The sequence below is a fragment of the Dasypus novemcinctus genome, chromosome 8 (genome assembly GCF_030445035.2).
Source record: "Dasypus novemcinctus isolate mDasNov1 chromosome 8, mDasNov1.1.hap2, whole genome shotgun sequence".
NCBI lineage: Eukaryota > Metazoa > Chordata > Mammalia > Cingulata > Dasypodidae > Dasypus > Dasypus novemcinctus.
In genome coordinates, this window is record NC_080680.1 from 107,496,315 (window position 1) to 107,513,774 (window position 17,460).

At 43.5% G+C, this 17,460-nt stretch overlaps 1 protein-coding gene and 1 long non-coding RNA gene across 2 annotated transcripts in view; both read left to right on the top strand.

Moving 5' to 3' along the window:
• LOC131279372 (zinc finger protein 883-like) overlaps positions 1 to 17,460 on the top strand; it is a 79,415-nt gene that overhangs the window by 48,143 nt on the left and 13,812 nt on the right. The window lies entirely within an intron of this gene.
• Positions 14,030 to 16,361, top strand: LOC131279628 (uncharacterized). The gene is made up of 3 exons (XR_009187025.2): positions 14,030 to 14,140; positions 15,926 to 16,029; positions 16,280 to 16,361. It is a non-coding gene; the product is annotated as an uncharacterized lncRNA (long non-coding RNA).

Below are 17,460 nucleotides of genomic sequence, written 5' to 3' on the forward strand. Positions count from 1 at the left end.
CCACCAACCTCACAGCTCATCCCCTGTAACCTTCTGAAGGCGCAGGCCCAGGTCCACTGTAACCTCCCTCCTGCTTGGGGGAGCCTACACCCCGATGCGCTACTCTGTGGGATCCTGCGAGCTGCAGGCGCCTCTCTGTTCTAGGACCCGTGAGGACGAACCAACTTTCCTTTCATACTTCTCCGGTGCCCCTGGTCCTTGCCACACCTGGCTATCCATATGAAGAGCCCTGCTATTCACACAATTATCCATCACCCTCCGGAATGTTCTCATCCCCTCCTGACTCCTCCATCCCTCAGTGCCACCCCACTGCTCAGGGAACCACTGCTCCGGTTTCTGTCACTGTAGTTTGCATTTACTAGAGAGAGATACAAGTGGAATCATCAGTATGGACTCTTTTGGGTTTGGGTTGGCTCCTTTCACTAAGTCGATTCATGTCACCGTGTGTAGGCTGAGTAGCTTTCCATTGTACCGATATAGAATAAATTGTTTATCCAGTCGCCAGTTGATGAACATTTGGATTGTTCGCAGTTTGTGGCTACTACAGATAAAGCTACTGTGTATATTCGAGTACAAGTCACTGTATGGAAAAATACTTTCATTTCTCTGGGGTTGTACCTAGGAGTGGAAGGCCTGGGTCATATAGTAGGAGCATGTTTAATTTTTTAAGAAACTGCCAGCCTGTTTCCCAAAGGGTTGTACTGTTTTACATCTCCACCAAGCGTGAGAGTTCCATATCTTCCATGTCCTCACCAGCACCTCATACTACAAACCGGGAAAACTATGATGTTATCCATAACCCAAAACTCCCCAATTTCCTAAGCACAGCAACGTGCCGATATGAAAGCTGCAAACTGTAATGATGGGACATAAAAGGCTTAAAACATATGGTTTTAAAACTGACATGGTTGTTTGATGTTGGACAACCTGTGGTGCTTTTCTTAGCACAGCAAAGATTCATGTCTCTTTTGTGGCTGATTCTGAAATTCTACCACTTGTATGCGCGATGTAATTCTAGCTTTTCCTACAGATTGTTAAAAACGTTGCATTATTTTTTGGAATGTCAACATAAAGTTTTCATGGTCAGGCAGCTGCCAAAAACCGCATTAGACTGAGAAATACATATAATCTATGAAAATTTGGGCATTGAAAACTAAAAGGTATTCCACTGGGGAAACATTCTGTGCATATGTCTATTCCTTGGTCGCCCCTGGGGCACGCAATAGGATGACACTCTCCACCTCCTTGAAGTTGGGTGTGACCATGTGACTTGTTTGGTTGGTGATACGTGAGCAGAAACGTGTGTCCCCCATCGAAAGGCGCATCAAGAGCCAGTACACAGCCCTCCCATCACTCCCTCTTTGCCACGTGGCCAGCACACGTCTCCTCCATCCACCTGTCCCAGAGGACAAGGACTCAATGCTCAGAGAGGAGCCACCCTGTGATGAACGGTTTGCTTCGAGAAAGCAACCTTTGTAGTGTTAAGCCACTGAAATATTGAAGGTTTTTACCACAGTAGATCATGACTTCACTGCCTTCACGTTTTGCTGGGAAATCAAAATTCCTCCCGATTTCCAGGTTCATTGCCATGGAATTACATGCAGTAGTCTCATGTATTTTGTAATCTCTTCCAAATATGTCATTAGTTAGAATTGCCTTTCTTATTTTCAATCACATTTTTACTCTCTGCTATCTCTGCCAAGCATACCAGGAATTTATATATTTCACTACTCTTTTCAAAGTGCAGATTTTGGCTTTATTGGTTCAATTTTGTTTGTAGTCTAATTTCAGCTTTTATGTGAAGAAGAGTGTCTAGTGTGGTAGTTAAGATTATGGGCTCGGAAGCAACTGCCTGGGTTTCAATCCCAGCTTTGTCAGTGTCTGAGTGTGGCCCTGGGGAAAATACCCTCCCTGAACTTCAGTTACCTCATTTATAAAATGGGATAATGAGAGCACCCACCGCAGGTGGTTGCTCTAAGCATTAATGCACGTAAAACAGGTGATTTGTATGTGTTCAGCCAGGGTTAGTATTTCTCTCCTGTTTCGTTCCTCCCAAAATGTTGAAATTAACTTCTGGTTCATTTCTTTTCACTCTTTAAAATACGAAAGGCATTAAAGCTAACATATGCCCCAGAATGCAACTTAAATTTTTTCTTTTGGTACAAAATATTCCCTTTTTGATATTTTACAGTGTGCTTTAAATTATTTTGACTTCCTATTTGATCCAGGCATTTAATTTCACACTCTGTTCAAGTAAATTTCTCATCGATCATATTTTTTATTTATTAATCAGAAAAGGACATGGGGTTTTATGTCTGTTTTATACGTTCCACTGAACCTACATTCTTTGCATTGTAAATGCCTTTTGTAGTTCTCTATAGATCTAGGACTGCAATTTCTTTCCAAAAAAGAATTTTTTTTTGCCCACTAAATAGTCTGGTCATTTTTATGAGGTATTTTCAACAATCCCACTAAAATTGTTCTGTATTTTGAGAGGATTTTTTGCTTTGCTTTACAGTTGGCTAAATCTAGGCCAAGTTTCACTGCCATATTTTCAATTTAAGCTCCAAGTAATTATCTAACATCCTTTGTCCTCTTAATGCTTTTAACAACCTTGACCTTCCTTAAATTTGTCAAATAACATTGCTTACCTATTTTGTTTTGATTTCCCCTTAATCTCTTTGCCTTTCATTATATCACTCTAAAAATCACAGCTATGCTTTTTAACTCACTCCGACAGCCCGTTTAGTAATAGGAAAGGTCAGCTGGCTCCTCTTTAACTGATTTTTACAACTTGCTTCCTATTTTTACTGTTTACTCTTCAATCTTCCTGTTTCTTAGAATGGATGATTTGATCATGGTTTTTCATAATCCTTTTTTCTCTCATTAATTTAGAAGTTCTACAATGTTCATTCTAGGGGTTCCTATCCTGTTCTAAAATAAAATCTATTTCTTTATTGCTGTCATAAATTGGCCAGTAAACTAAGATGAGTACAAGGACTTGTTCTGGAAAGATGTTAAGTATTTTATACTTCTACACGCTGAACTTGACTCAAGTGGACTTAAGCAGAAACATGTTTGGTTCAACACCAGTACACCACATGCAGTAGGAAGTCATGTTCTTGATGTTCAAAAATACACTTTAAAATTTGTAGACTAAAAGCACAATGCTAAAGAGGACTATGTTGTTAAGAGAGAGGGCTAATGCAAAGCACACGCTTACTGGTAAATCGAGTTCTATATCCAGATGGTTTTTAGATGTTCTCTCCATTAGAAACAGCTCCATCTTCAAAGTCCTTCACCTTGTTAGGACACTCTCTCAACATGTCTAACAGTTAACTTTAACGTTCCAGCAATGCCCCTTGGGCTTTGGAGGCAGGGCTGGTGAAGCAATACATTTAAATCTAAAGTGCTTGAAGTTAGTAGTAAGGAAATGCACAGTCAGCCAGGTACTCTGTAAGGCTAGTATTCAAGGAATTACCACTTGGACTCCCAGTTAAACACAGTACACTGGATACATGCTGGATCTCTTCTGAAACCCTGCCAAGATGAATTGAAGATTGGGGAGGAGGGAAGGGAAATGGGGGCAGAATCCCGCAAAGACAGAGAGGACCAGCAGAGAAGCTGAACAAGGTTTTGGAATTTGGCAAGCACACCTCTGAGAGCTGCCTTAGCACCTAGAGAAAGCTGGAAGTGTAGCCTCTGCAGGGGCTGGGCGAAGTCAAGAAGTAGACAGAGCCTTAGCGCAGTACTCTGAGAGGGCACAAGGTACAATACAGGCCCAGGGAACTGAGAATCCAGCCCAGCAGACAGCGAGGCAAAGGAACACCCAAAATGGTGGGCTCAAAACCCACTTCACTGTCTCCTCCACACAAGCCTGGAGAGACAGCCCAGGTGAGGGTAGTAGAGGCAGTGAGAAGTGGCATGTTTCTGGATACATGTTGAAGGCAAGCCAACAGGATTTCCTGATGGATAGGACATATAGCATGAGATAGAAAGAACGTTTTTGGCCATGGCAACTGGGGGAAAAATGAAGTTGACGTTAACTGAAAAGGAGAACTGCAGGAGTTGCAGATTTAGGAATGAAGAACTAGAGTTCAGATTTCAATGTGAAGTTTGAGATGCCCTTGGGATTCAAGTAGCAATGTTGAGCCATTATCTTTATCCTGGTCAGAAACAAATCTGCCCTGTTACAGGCTGTTTGCCATACAGGCATCTTTAAGATATTCCAGGACATAAGCTGTCACAAGATGTGCAGAAATGCTGTTAGGGATTGCCCTCCCCAACATTTACTCCTTGTTTCCATTCTGTCCTGGCCACACCGTCAGCCACTGAGTAATAGGAGCCAAGGCCAAATCTGCTCAGTTTGTATTCTAAGCAGAATTAGACCAACCTGCAGTGTTAACCTCAGCTATGCCCTCACGGTTCCAACTGAGCAAATCCTTCACGCTCTCAATGTCTACCTTAGAGAACCAGGTGTCTGTCTTAAGTTTCTGTATTCACCCAATACAGAACATATTAGGTATGATTATAGGCTCTTAAATTGGTGGGACATACAGACTTGGAGTGTGGAAAGGCAGAAGTCTTATAACTCCAAATGAGAAGGCCTCTACACAAGGCCACATGGAGGGTTGCATCCAGGGAGATCACAGAAGGCAGCTAAAGAATAGCCAACAAGGTAGCATTAGCTAGGTTGTGGGCACTTGACTAATTTGAATGATTCTATGAATTCTGGGGCCTAGAGGCTGATTGCTTGGCATGTGACCCCAGGGTGATTAGGATGGGCCCAGAGTGGTCCTGAAGTGCAAGTAATTGGGGTGTAGACTTAACACAGCTGCTCATGAAGGGGAACCAACAAGGCCTCCTAGCCATGTCAAGACAGAATTTCAAAGAAAACTATTATAGGACCCTGAAAAGTGGGCCCTACATTAGCTCACAGGCTGACAGTGACTAGCCTTCTACCTAGTTCTCATTTGGGGCATGTAATAGTTGGAAGTTTTTTTATGAATCCCCAAAGAGGATTATATTTTTTAATTAATCCGTTCCGGTGGGTATGGGGCCTTTTGATTGGATTACATCAGTGAGGCGTGAACCAGCTTGGGTCTCCACCTTCTTGCTGGGTCTGATATGAACAGAGAAGGCGCTGCCATATTGATCCTGCCCTGTAAGGGAAGTCTGCAGGGAAAAGAAGCCCTGAGGGCTGACAGGTCCTGGAGTCAAACTACCAGAGCATCGAGGCACAGAAAGAGGCCTCCGAGGGGTTGGGTCCAGGGAGCAGCTCAAGGTTCAGGAGACTAGCCCTGCCATAGGCCTGATAGCTTCCAGCTGAACTAGGAAGAAAGCTGAGCTGGCAAGACAGAGGAGGCAGGAAAGAGACAAGCCCTATGGCTGGTTGCTACAGCTGAACTCCGGGAGCTGGGCTCCGAAAGCTGGTGAGCCTGGAGGGGAAGGTGGAGACCTGGCAAGAGATCGCCCACCATCTTGCATCACCACGTGGCTGCTGACTTTCCTGAGAAAGTACCTCTGATGGTACCGTGATTTGGCATTTCACTACCTTAGAACTGTAAACTTTTACCGTAAATAACATTCCCAGTATAAGAGCCAACCCATTTCTGGTCCTGTCTTGGTTTGCCACAGGGCTGACGCAGGACTCTGAGGAGAGTCAGCCCAATATGTGCACAATACCAGCTAGGTCTCTGGTATGTCGGGCAAAGGAGGGCAGACCCATTATCTCTTAAGTTTCTTACAAAAGTTTAAGAAAGCCACAACAATGTCAACTTTATGAAACAAGGCTCCAGGGGAAGTTCTGAAAGAAAAGGTCATTATGGCCCTCTCCCCCCAACACCTCCCAAGGTCTAACTAAAGTATTTCCTCCACTGCCACAAAACTTGGGCAGCCCATTCTAATAGCTGTAACTTCACTTTTTATACTCACCCTCCAGACCTTTCATCTGAAAGGGCCAGGTATACGAGAAGAGGGATTAATCTTAATTTTTGAGTCCCCCAGGTTGCCACCCAGAAGATGAGCTGACAGGTAAGCCTGGAGTTACTGTTAGGGGAACAAAGGCACACCGTGCCCAAGAGGGCTCAGGATCGCCATCCCTCTCACCCTGGCTGTTACTCGGGAAGCAGTCGAGGTGATCCCTTTCCCTTTCTGGGGACAGCTGCATTCAGTGCCTCAACTACTTTAAGCTGTTTAGTCCAGGCAGAAACAGAGGTGAAGTCAGACTATCAGCCCACTGTTGCTTAGCTTATAAGTCACATCGTCAGACTGCAAGTCATCTGGAAAGCTGAACACATGACAGATTAGCTTCAAGGACCACAGCAGTGTGCCTCAGAGTTGATGAAACAGTAACTTAAAAGAGTGTCAAGGGAGAGCAAAGGTCTGAGAGTCTGACCTGCTTGCGGTGGCCTCCCTTATCACGGGACAAACCCGTCAGCTTCTGGCAGGAGTCACAAGTCTGTACACAGCAGTAGTTTCTGCATCAAAAACAGCTGGCTTGGAAGCGGATGTGGCTCAGCCACTTGGATACCTGCCTGCCACATGGGAGGTCCCAGGTTTGGGTCCAGGGCCTCCTAAAAAGAGAGGGGCAGACGCCACCTCCCGCTGTAACAGAGCAGAGGCCACAAGCTAGCAGTCTCCGCAGTGCACAGAGAGTGGGTGTGGCTCAGCTTCTTGGGCACTTGCCTCTTATGTGGGAAGTCCCAGGTTCTGTTCTCGGGGCCTCCTGGAGAAGGCAAATAAATAATGAGCAGACAGATGAGCGAACCATCTGGGGGAGGAGGTATAAATAAAGGAAAAAGCAAATAAAAATAAATCTTTAAGAAGAAAAAAAAAAACACACAAAAACAGCTGGGTCCAACCAGCAACTTGAGTCCAATCTGTATAAACCAATCTTTGCCATGGGCATCAACAAACACAGGACATCTAGTGTTTTCCAAGTAGAACAAACCATAGGCCACTGGCAATAGCCCAGTGACTCAGAATTATAACCCATGTGCAGGCCAACTATGTCCATTTCAGATCTGTTTGACTGGTACTGAGGCTGAACATATATATCATCCCAGAAGACACCATCTGGTATTTCAGTTTAGGTAAACCATTTTTGAGTCAGGCCCAGGAAGGCTGAACAGGGCCCTGATGAGTGGGAACATAGTTTTCCCCAAAGGGACTACAGCTATTTTTTTCCCACGTTAAGCCAAGATGCCGTTGGAGTCAGGACAGCTGTGTCCATGAATCTACCATTTCTATTCCTGTGCAAGACTTCCCTCTTTATTAATCTTGAGTCCAATTTGGTCCACCCCAAAACAGGAATTTCAAGATGGAGAGGAAAGACCTCTACAGGTCAGGTATTTCATTTCAAGAAAAGCCCAGCAGCTAGCCAATGGCTGATTTCCAAAAGGGGTGTACTTGGTAGCTTTTTCAGAGAGCCACGGGTCCGATACCCAAGGGCATCTCCAAGTGGAGGCAGCCTCCCTTTACCAGTGGCTCCATTTAGCAGACACTCATTTTGTTTTTAATGCCTAGAGTCCAGTAAGGTGCTAGGGTTATTTTGGGGGGGGGCAGGGAGGGCAAAGACAGCATTTTGTCCTTGATTGTCAAGAAGATAGCAAGTCCTTAACTCACCCACATAATCCTAAGAAACTTTGATTGGCATACAGTCCCCAAATTTTCAGCGTTTAACAGCCACACCTGCTGAATCATGATGGCTGAGGCTTTTGACTTTCCAACAAACACATTCATATAGTGATAACTTTGCACATCAGAGGGTAGAGGTTCTCATGCTACATCCTGATCCATCCACCAGTGCCCAATGGCAGTGGAGTTTGTCCCACTAGCTCCTCTTACATGCGGTTCTTACAAATGGGATAATCCCCTCTGGTTCTCATTGGATGGAGAAATACTAGCATATCATCAATTCCTGGTAGGTTTAAGTATAGACACAACAAAAACAGCATATTGAGGGAGCTGATGTGGCACAAAAAGTTGAACTCCTGCCTCCCGCATGGGAGGTCCTGGATTTGGATCCCAGTGCCTCCTAAAGGAAACAAAAACAAAACAAGCAAATAAGTGAGAAAACCAATGCAGGGAAGCCAATGTGGCTCAGTGGTTGAGTGCCGACTTCACACAAAACAGCAATGTTGAATTCACTCAGATGAACCCATTCAGCCAATTTGTTCCCTCTCCCCTGTTCCAGTGTGAACTCCCCCAAAACCCTATCCAAGCACCCCTTCCTGCACAAGACTGAGTAGGATGGCGATGTATGTCTTTATCCAACAGAGCTATTGTTCTTCCCTACCCAAAGATCCCCCGCATACTCAGCTTTTTCCTTAAAGTGCCTGAAATGGGGGGGGGGGAGTCAAGGAGAAAGGAAGAATGGAGGGGTGAAGGGAGAAGAGGGCTCCATGCCAGCAAGCAAGGCATGTTTGCTTTGTCTCAGCATCCCAGCAGCTGCTTATGGCCCTACCAAGCCTTCTGGTTCACTCCAAACCCTGTATCAGCTTTGGGGACTCCTTCCTCCCACTGAGAGGAGGGACAACCACTACGAATAGCACCATTTGGGCTGCTTGTCTCAATCCTGCCTCACCTCTCAGTCTCACTGACAGGCCTGTGGGAATCTTACCTCCCCACCATTTCGGCAGAAGTATTCCCTGCCAGATCCCAGGCCTACCCACTTCTCCTATCCCTACCCCCCTGCCAAGGGTCTTCGTCCTTTCTCTTGCCAAAAGCCATGTCTCGGCCAGCCTTCTACTCTTAATGCCGACGTTTTCAATAATTGGAGGGTCTGAGATTTCTATCCTACTGGCAGCAAGTTAGCCTGCCACATTTTCATGGATGCTGGCAGAAGACGTGAGCCCCCTGGGTCAGAGAAGACGTGAACACAGCAAGCAGCAGGAGTTTCAGGTTATCTCAGTTCCCTTTGCCCAGCACCCATAGGAAGTGTGATTGGGCCCATGTGTGCTGCACTCAAAATGGGTCTAAGGACAATTGATCTTTGGAAACTCCAATCTTTTAAGGAAGTGCTAACAGTAACCTCCGTTCCCTATCAAGATAATAGGGCTCCTTAAGATTGTTCAGAGCAAAGTCTTAGTTTCAGACAAGTCGAATCTGACAAGATGAGCAATCCTCACAATAGAGGAACCACTGACCGAGTTCCTATTGTTTCTCCTCATACTTCAGTATACTCTTAAATCCCAAACCTTAGGCTGGATGGCTAAAATGCAGAACATGTGCTCTCTAGAAGCTTTATTATATGGTCCTGATGATGGACTTCTTTTCTAGAGAATTCCATTTTTCTGATGACTTGGCTCCTTGACTTGCTCAATGCTGTAGGTGGAACCTGTGGAGGTGGGCAGAGAGATGAGACATATTCCTTCCCCTCTCCTAGGAGAGGTTCTCCTCACCCAGCCTCCATTGGCAAGAACCAGAGAACCCAGAGACCTACCTTCTATCAAAACTGTTCTTCCCCATCCCTTTTTAAGATTTCACTTCAGTGCTATTCACTGGTATTAACCTCTTCACAATCCAGATTTGGGGCCTCTGAAGTCCGGGGTCTGTCAGGAAAGGCTGCTAATTGGTGAAAGCAAAAGCACTGCAGCACTGGCATTTTGGCCAATGTAAGTGGACTTCGTGGTATGAATAAGAATCTCTTCAAAGTTTTAGTCAGGGTCTAGACACAGGCTGGTGTCTCATGCATCTTGCTCAAGAAGCTCTCAGAGGATTGAAGTGCTGGCAGGAAACAAGAATTTGAAGCCAGCTAGGAGAGCTCAGGAGGGAAGTACTGGTTTTTTTAATCACTAGTACAAATTCCACAATATGACCCAAGGTCCATGTACAGTCATCACTCCAAGAGGATTTTCCTGAGCAAGAGAAAAGTCAGTGCAAGTTGAGCAACTCCAAAGTTGAGTTTCCTACCTGGAAGAATAGACCCATTGTGGAGTGCCTTCTAGCCTGACTTTCAAGATGTGTAAAGCCCTGGCAAAGATAAAACAGGAACTTACCAAGCTGCCAAATAGAGTCATTAGTGTATTCCATGCCTAGTATTATTGTTGTAGAATTTGAGAGTTCAATTATTTGAGTATAGAGAGGCCAGGACTCAGGAATGATTTTGAGAAGGAAAAATGGTTTATTGATGGCCAGCCGGACTCGGGAATTTTCTGTTTCAATCCCCAGCCCAGAACAAGATTTTTTAGTCCCTTTTATACAGAGAGGAAAGGCCAAATGGTCCTTTTGTTTCAGTTCTCAATAGGCTTGAATTAGCATATATTTCCACATCTTAGGTAAGCTTTTAGCATGGACCTCAGGCATTTGATAAGCTTTTAGCATATTTGGTTTGCATTTCCCCTGAATACTTAAAGTGTATAGACCTTGCATTGTTAAACTGTTTCCTGCTCACCAAGGGCAGGACTGCAGCCTTTTATCATCCCACACCCACAAGTCACAGATAGTTTAGGTTATCTCTGAAGAGACAAAGAGCCTGCCATCCATAGCCCACATCATTCTCAGGCTGACTTTAAGAACCAAGGGTCATCCTACACTGTCTTTCAAAGGTGCTGGTCAGCAGGACCACTTGGTTCCCTCCAGCCTTTCTCTGGGTGTTAAGAAAGAAAAGATGGGCTTTGCCTAATTAAGGCTCCTGCTCTCCTTGAGTCTTTTGGGGCCTGACAGAACTGGAAATGGCTGCAATTGTTAATTAGCAATCCATTGGAGGTCAGCTCAGCGCTGTTCAAAGACTCCACAAGTGGGAGAGGAAATAGCCTTAGCCTAGGGATTCTCGACTGAGGGCTGTTTTGCTCCTCACCCCCAGGGCACACGTGGCAATAGCTGAAGACATAATTAGTTGCTGCCACTGGTGGGGGAGACTACTACTGGTGTCTAACAGGTGGGGTCCAGGGATGCTGGTAAGTGACGTATAGCACAGCCCCTCGGAACTCTGTAGCCAAAAACGCCAATCGTACCAAGACCCAGATATCTTGCAGGGGGCAAGTGTGATACTAACTTCAAATGAACTTGGTGGATTTTTATTGGTCAGCTACCCATTCTAAGGCACTGCATTGTGAGGAAACAAAGCCCTCACTCAGATTCAGGTGCAGAGTTTAAGCAGTATTGTAGCCTATTAAGAAGGTAAAACTACTTTTCTGTAATTTCCAAGCTCCAATGGCTGCTTCTGGCAGGAGATAATCTTGGTTATTATAGTTTGGGACTATGTCTCTTTGGGTTAATATTCACTGACTTCAGTTTCTCTCCCTTCCTCTCCCCATTTCCTCTCTACTCTCTCAGGATAGTCTAAATTACTAGGGGGTTATTGTTCTGACTTTAGGGAAGAGCTTCTGGATAATTATCCACACACACTCCTGCAGATCTCCACCGAGAGCTGTAACCCCTGGTCTTTGCTCACTTGCACCCATCCCCACTCCCGTCATTGCCGAAAACTTCTCAGGTCCCATATCCTCCCCCACCCCCAACCTTTAGGTGTTAACAACTTGGTTTCTATTCATCTTCTCTTCCCCAAAAAGGCCCATTCCAGGCCTGCTAATTCTCTTTGCAGGAGGTTTGCCATTCCAAAGCAATGGGGAATTGTTACCCACTCCTACAACCCTCTGCAGCCCTGGGAAGCTGAGGTGGGGTGGTGATGGTAAACTAACCAGGCCTTCTCTTGACCTTCAGTGCCCTGCAGCCATCTCCACTCAGCTGTATTTGCCCTAAGCAGGTGAGGCTCTTCTAGCCCAGGATCTTAGGCAGAAGTTCTGTACAACTCACTTGGTTTACTGGCCTCCCTGCAGATTCCTGCAGGACTTCTGTCGTGACCCCACCCTGCAGATATACCCCCCAGGGGCTGTAGCAGAAGGAAGCAGCTCAGGGTCTCCCAGGAACACTCACTGACGTAACTCTTAGAGTCTTCTTCCAATTCTCAGTCCTTCCTCACCTGGGGTCTTCCTTTTGTGTCCAGAAACCTCTAGGTTTCTTCCACATCCTTTGCTTTTAATAAAGCAACACATGCTAGACAGAGGCACTTGTGAGTAATGAGGCCAAGAACAAGGAACAAGTGCCGTGCTCTGGCCTCAACTTAGGACATCTGTGACTAGAAGCCTTGAGGAAAAAAGCGGCCTCTCATGTGTTCTGTTGCGCTTTGCTGTTAATAGAGAAGGGATAAAACGTGAGTCGGGAAAAACCTGACTTTTCAGCAAAGCGGGTTGCCCCTGTGGCCCTCCACTGACCCCTGGGAGCCATGGTGAGAAGCACTGTGAAAGTTGCTGACTTCCCCAGGAGAAGCCACGGGCCTGGAGATACATGTGAAGTGACTCATTTTTTTTTTTAAAGATTTATTTATTTTTATTTATTTAATTCCCCTCCCCTCCCCCGGTTGTCTGTTTTCTGTGTCTTTTTGCTGCGTCTTGTTTCTTTGTCCGCTTCTGTTGTCATCAGCGGCAAGGGCAGGGAAGTGTGGGCGGCGCCAATTACTCGGCAGGCTGCTCCCTCCTTCGCGCTGGGCGGCTCTCCTTATGGGTGCACTCCTCGTGCGTGGGGCTCCCCTACGTGGGGGACACCCCTGTGTGGCAGGGCACTCCTTGCGCGCATCAGCACTGTGCATGGGCCAGCTGCACACGGCTTGAACCGCGGGCCTCCCATGTGGTAGACGGATGCCCTAACCACTGGGCCAAAGTCCATTTCCCTGAAGTGACTCATTTTAAGCATCGCCAGGACTGAGTGAACTAAATAAGCCTGGTTTGCAGTCCTGACTTGCTCAGCCCTCAGCCCAGCGCTTGGCTGACCAGAAGTCCTTACAGAGAGTAGGAGGAGACTTACCACCTGGAAGCGAGGAATCCCCCTGTCACCAGCCCAAGTCCATTCCCACTGCCCCTCGTGGTTGTCAGGCCAAGCGCTCTAGAGTCCTGGGAACCAGGCCTCCCGGCTTAAATACCTTCCCCCTTGAGTTCTCTGTAGTTTGAAAAGAGAATTCTGGATATGGTTTTCTTGCTTATGGTTTGAGATCATCTTGAATCTATGCATCCACTAGGAAAATATGCAACATTTATTTCTTCAAATATTCTTTGTTTTCATTCTCTCCCCTTTTTTGAGACTTCAGTTGCATGTATGTTAGACCTTTTGAGTGAGTCTCATAGATTTCCTATGTGCTAATCCTTTTTTTTAAAAGAGATAATCTTTTATTAAATGTCTGAATTATGAAAAGAACTATATAAAGTATACCATCAGGGTGTAAAACAAAAAAGCAAGACTACATTTTAACCAAAAGAAAAACAAAGGAAAATAATGTAAGTAGGAAATTAAAATGTAATGAAGTATCATTTTTTTACTTTTATTTTACTAAACTTTTAATTTTAGAATAGTTTTTGATTTATAGTAAAATTGCAGATACACCACACACAGTTCTCATATATCCCCTAGCTAGTTTCCATTATTAATATCTTATATTGTTATGATAAATTGTCACACATATTGAACCAATATGGATACACTGTTATTAGCTAAAGTCCGTATTATTCAGATTTCCTTAGTTGTTACCTAATGTCCTTTTACTGTTTCAAGAACCCATCCAAGATATGTTACATTTAGTTGTCATGTCTCCATAGGCTGTTCTTGGTTATAACATTTTCTCTCCTTTTTTTGGTTATTATTATTCTTTTTTTTATCCTTTCTGTATTTCAGTTTGGGTATTTTTTATTGATCTGTGTTCCTGTTAATTCCTGCTGTTTTCTTATGGGTCTGGTCTGTTGTTATAGCCATCTATTGAGTTTTTAATTTCAGATATTCTGTTCTAGAATGCTTCTTTGACTCCTTTTTATTGATTCCAAATAGCTATTAAATTTTTTTGTCCTTTCCTCTATTTTGTCTCTCCTCCTATTTTAATTTTCTCTTAATTACTGCTTATATGGTAATGACTCTTTGCATGTTAAGTAAGTTTTGATTGTACATCTATTATGATGTATGAAAGAACCATAAAATTCCAAGTTGATGGCATCATTTCCAGGAAGTATTTTCCTTTTTCTATTTTAGGTAGATAGGATCACTTCAGTCCAGCTGAATTAGGACGTGGTTTCTGTTTTGACAAGATTTAATCAACTTTTCGTTGCTTCTTTTCCTAGGGTGCGGATGTCCTGAGCATTCAGTTAAGAATATGGTAGGTCTTTGTCTCCTCAGCTCTGAAAATCTGTGGGAGACTTACATATGTCATTCAGAGGTTTTCAGCTTAGCTCTTTAGACTCTTACCCCTGTGGCTCCAAAATTCAGCAGATGCTTTGGGAGAGTCTAATCATGGGTTTGAGGCCCCTTCGGTACCTGGTTTTGTTATTCTGGCCTCTTGTGAATGTCAAAATCCATGCTGGTTTCTCTGTCCTTCTTGAGTGGCCTTCTGCTAGGTGGTCAAACTTGGATTCTCAGTCTCTAGCTTATGTCAGAAGTAAGAATTTAGTTCTCCCAGGTAAAAAGTGGTCCTTTCACTACTTCTCTAGATCTTTCTTTTGCCTGTTTTGGTTTCAGGCTCCCTTCCCTACCACTGAAACTTTTCTTTCCAACCAGAGGACATGTCTTTTAATAGCCAGTTTGGTATTTGTTCTATCTTTTCTATCATTTAGAGAGTGTAATAATAAAGGAGGGTCTACTGAAATATTAAATATAGCTGACAGTGATATCAAAGTTGTCTGGGGAAGTTGGTTTGGCTGGTTGATAGCCAAGGAATCTCATACTGTGACATTTATCTTGTTGAATTCCTCGTGGACTAAGGTCTGGTCCTCATATTTGCAGATTCAGAAACTTGAAATCAGGGTAGAAATGGAATCATACTATGCAAACTTACAAGGGACTGAAGTATTAAACAGTGTTTTTATTATTTTACATTGAGATCTAGAACTACCAAGGAGTTCAGATCTTTAGTTCCTCTGGCAATAAAAAATATATGGGAACCAAATTGTAATCCAAGGAGAGATGATGGCATGATGTAAATGTTTAATGCATTCATATTATGCTGTCTTTGGATTTTAGCTCCTTGGTGCCAGTCTCTTTTTCCCAAGACTACCTATATTATATAGGAGGAAATTGCCGATGTTTGCATGTCTAATTTTCCTTTTCTCTGTGCTCTGGTACAATTACTTTACTTGTTTGTTTGTTTGTTTGTTTTTTTAAAGATTTATTTATGCTTCCCCCTCCCGTCCCCTGTTGTTTTGCACTCACTGTGTGCTGTGTGTGTCCATTCACCATGTGTTCTTCTGTATCTGCTTGTCTTCTCTTTAGGCAGCACTGGGAACCAATCCTGGGACCTCCTGGAGTGGGAGAGAGGCCCCCAATCTTTTCTGCCGTCTCAGCTCCCTGGTCTGCTGTGTCTCATATTATCTCTCCTCTCTGTCTCTTTTTGTGGCATCATCTTGCCGTTACTCCTGGACAGGCCAGCACTCCATATGGGCCAGCTCTCCACTGAGGCCAGCTCGCTGTGGGGGCCAGCTTGCCTTTACCAGGAGCCCCAGGAATCGAACTCTGGACCTCCCATATGGTACATGGGAACCCAGTCACGTGAGCCACGTCTGCTTCCCTAATCACTTTACTTTTGATCGATCCATTTTTCTTCATGTGTATTGTTACCACCAATAGGATTGTAAACAAGTCCTTGTCTGCACTACCTTCTTAGGATATCTCTTCACTTCTTGAGTTTATATTTCCCTACTAGAGGCCAATTTTATATTTCTTATTTTCAGTATCTTGGTAGAGACCCCCTCATTATTGCTTCTTTATAATTTTGACATTTACATAGCAGACACCAAATGTAACTTTGGGCACTTTTGAACTTAAGAACTTGTACCCTTTCTGAACATCACGTCCCTCCACTTTGTCATTTCTGGTTTCCAGCTTTATTCCTTCTTCCATTAATGGGTGCCTGAGTGATCCCTTAGAAAGTATTTGCTTGATGTTGTAGGAACCAGTGACACTAGAGGATGTGCCAGTGGACTTTACGTTGTAAGAATGAAAACAGACCATTACCAGAGACCCTGAAAAACCACATGAACTCTGTCTCCTTGGGTAAGTATAGCTTTATAATTCTATAGACCGAAGTTACTATTTCCTTAAATGTCAGCATCTATAGGATTTACAAGTTCTCGTCTGAGCCTGGGCTTTGAGTTTAGGGACAAGAGATTTTTTGTATTTAGTGATGTATAGAGACAAGATTTTCTTTTATTACTAACCAGGTGAAAGCTATTTTGTTTTAAAACATTCTAAATAGATAGCTTTAGTGTGTTATCTGAGAGGTATCAAAATTCCTCTATCTCAGAGTTCCTGAAGACTGCTGAGGACAAAATTCTGAGATGCTTCTATCCATCATAAACACCTAAGCCCAGATCCTTTGACAAAAGTAAGCTATCGCCTTTTCCTAATCATTTATCTTCCAAGTGAGAAGAACCTTATTAATGGGTAACGGAAGAAAAAAAAGGAAAAAGTCACAAAATACATAGCCAAAAAAGAATCATCTAGCTAAGTAACAACCGAGTAGGTGGGATCCTCTGTAAGCAGCAGTCCATCTGTCCCTTGTGGGGATAGTAACAGTAGTGGTTCTAGGAGGTAGCTCTGGAAATGTGGGCTAGGGTCCTCTGCGCAGATCCCCCTTTTATGTTCAGAAGATTGGTTTCACCTAGTGAGGGCATAGGGAGTATAGTATGGAGAAAGGAAGTTGACGTTGCTCCCACATGTCTCTGTGATCTCAGAGAAAGACAGAGCCCTCTTCCATTGCTATTTAATCTCTCCAGATTCCATTCTTTTCTACTTATTCTAGGACGTTGCTTTAACAATTATTTTTTGTTTTGGTCTTTCCCTGTTCATTAGTTCCTTTCCTTCTCCTTTCAGACGTTTAGGAGTTTATCCTGCTTTTAAAAACAAATACCTTGCCCAACAGCAATTTAATTTTTGTCTTCCCTTCAATTTTATTCTCTTCTTTTATTACCAAACTTTAAAAACTTGTAGCTAACAGCTTCAATACCTATTCTTCATTATTTGAATTTATATTCTTATCTTCTACTTTTCTAGTAAAATTATTTTGAAGAGATTCCTGAAGGTTTATTTCTTTAAAGCAGCGTATTCATAGTTTTTTCACTAGTCAAACTTTCTTGTTGTGCTTGATATTTTATCTTTTCTGGTGTGACACCACCATGTTCTTGTCTATTCTAGCCTCTTTCCAAATGCTTTTCATTAACTTTAATTCCTCTCTAATGAAAATACATAAATTTCTAGGGTTTATTTCCTAATTGTTTATTTTTGTCTCAGAGAATCCATAAATTTTGATATCCTCAAATAGTCAGTCCTTCCATGTCTTAACCCTCTGTTTTAGTAGGGGTTCTCTAGAGAAATAAAGTCACCAGGCTATATATGTATATAGTTACTAAGAGATTTTTTTATAAGAATTAGCTCATGTGACTGTGGGGAATGGCAAGTCTGAATTCTGTAGGGTAGAATGCAAGT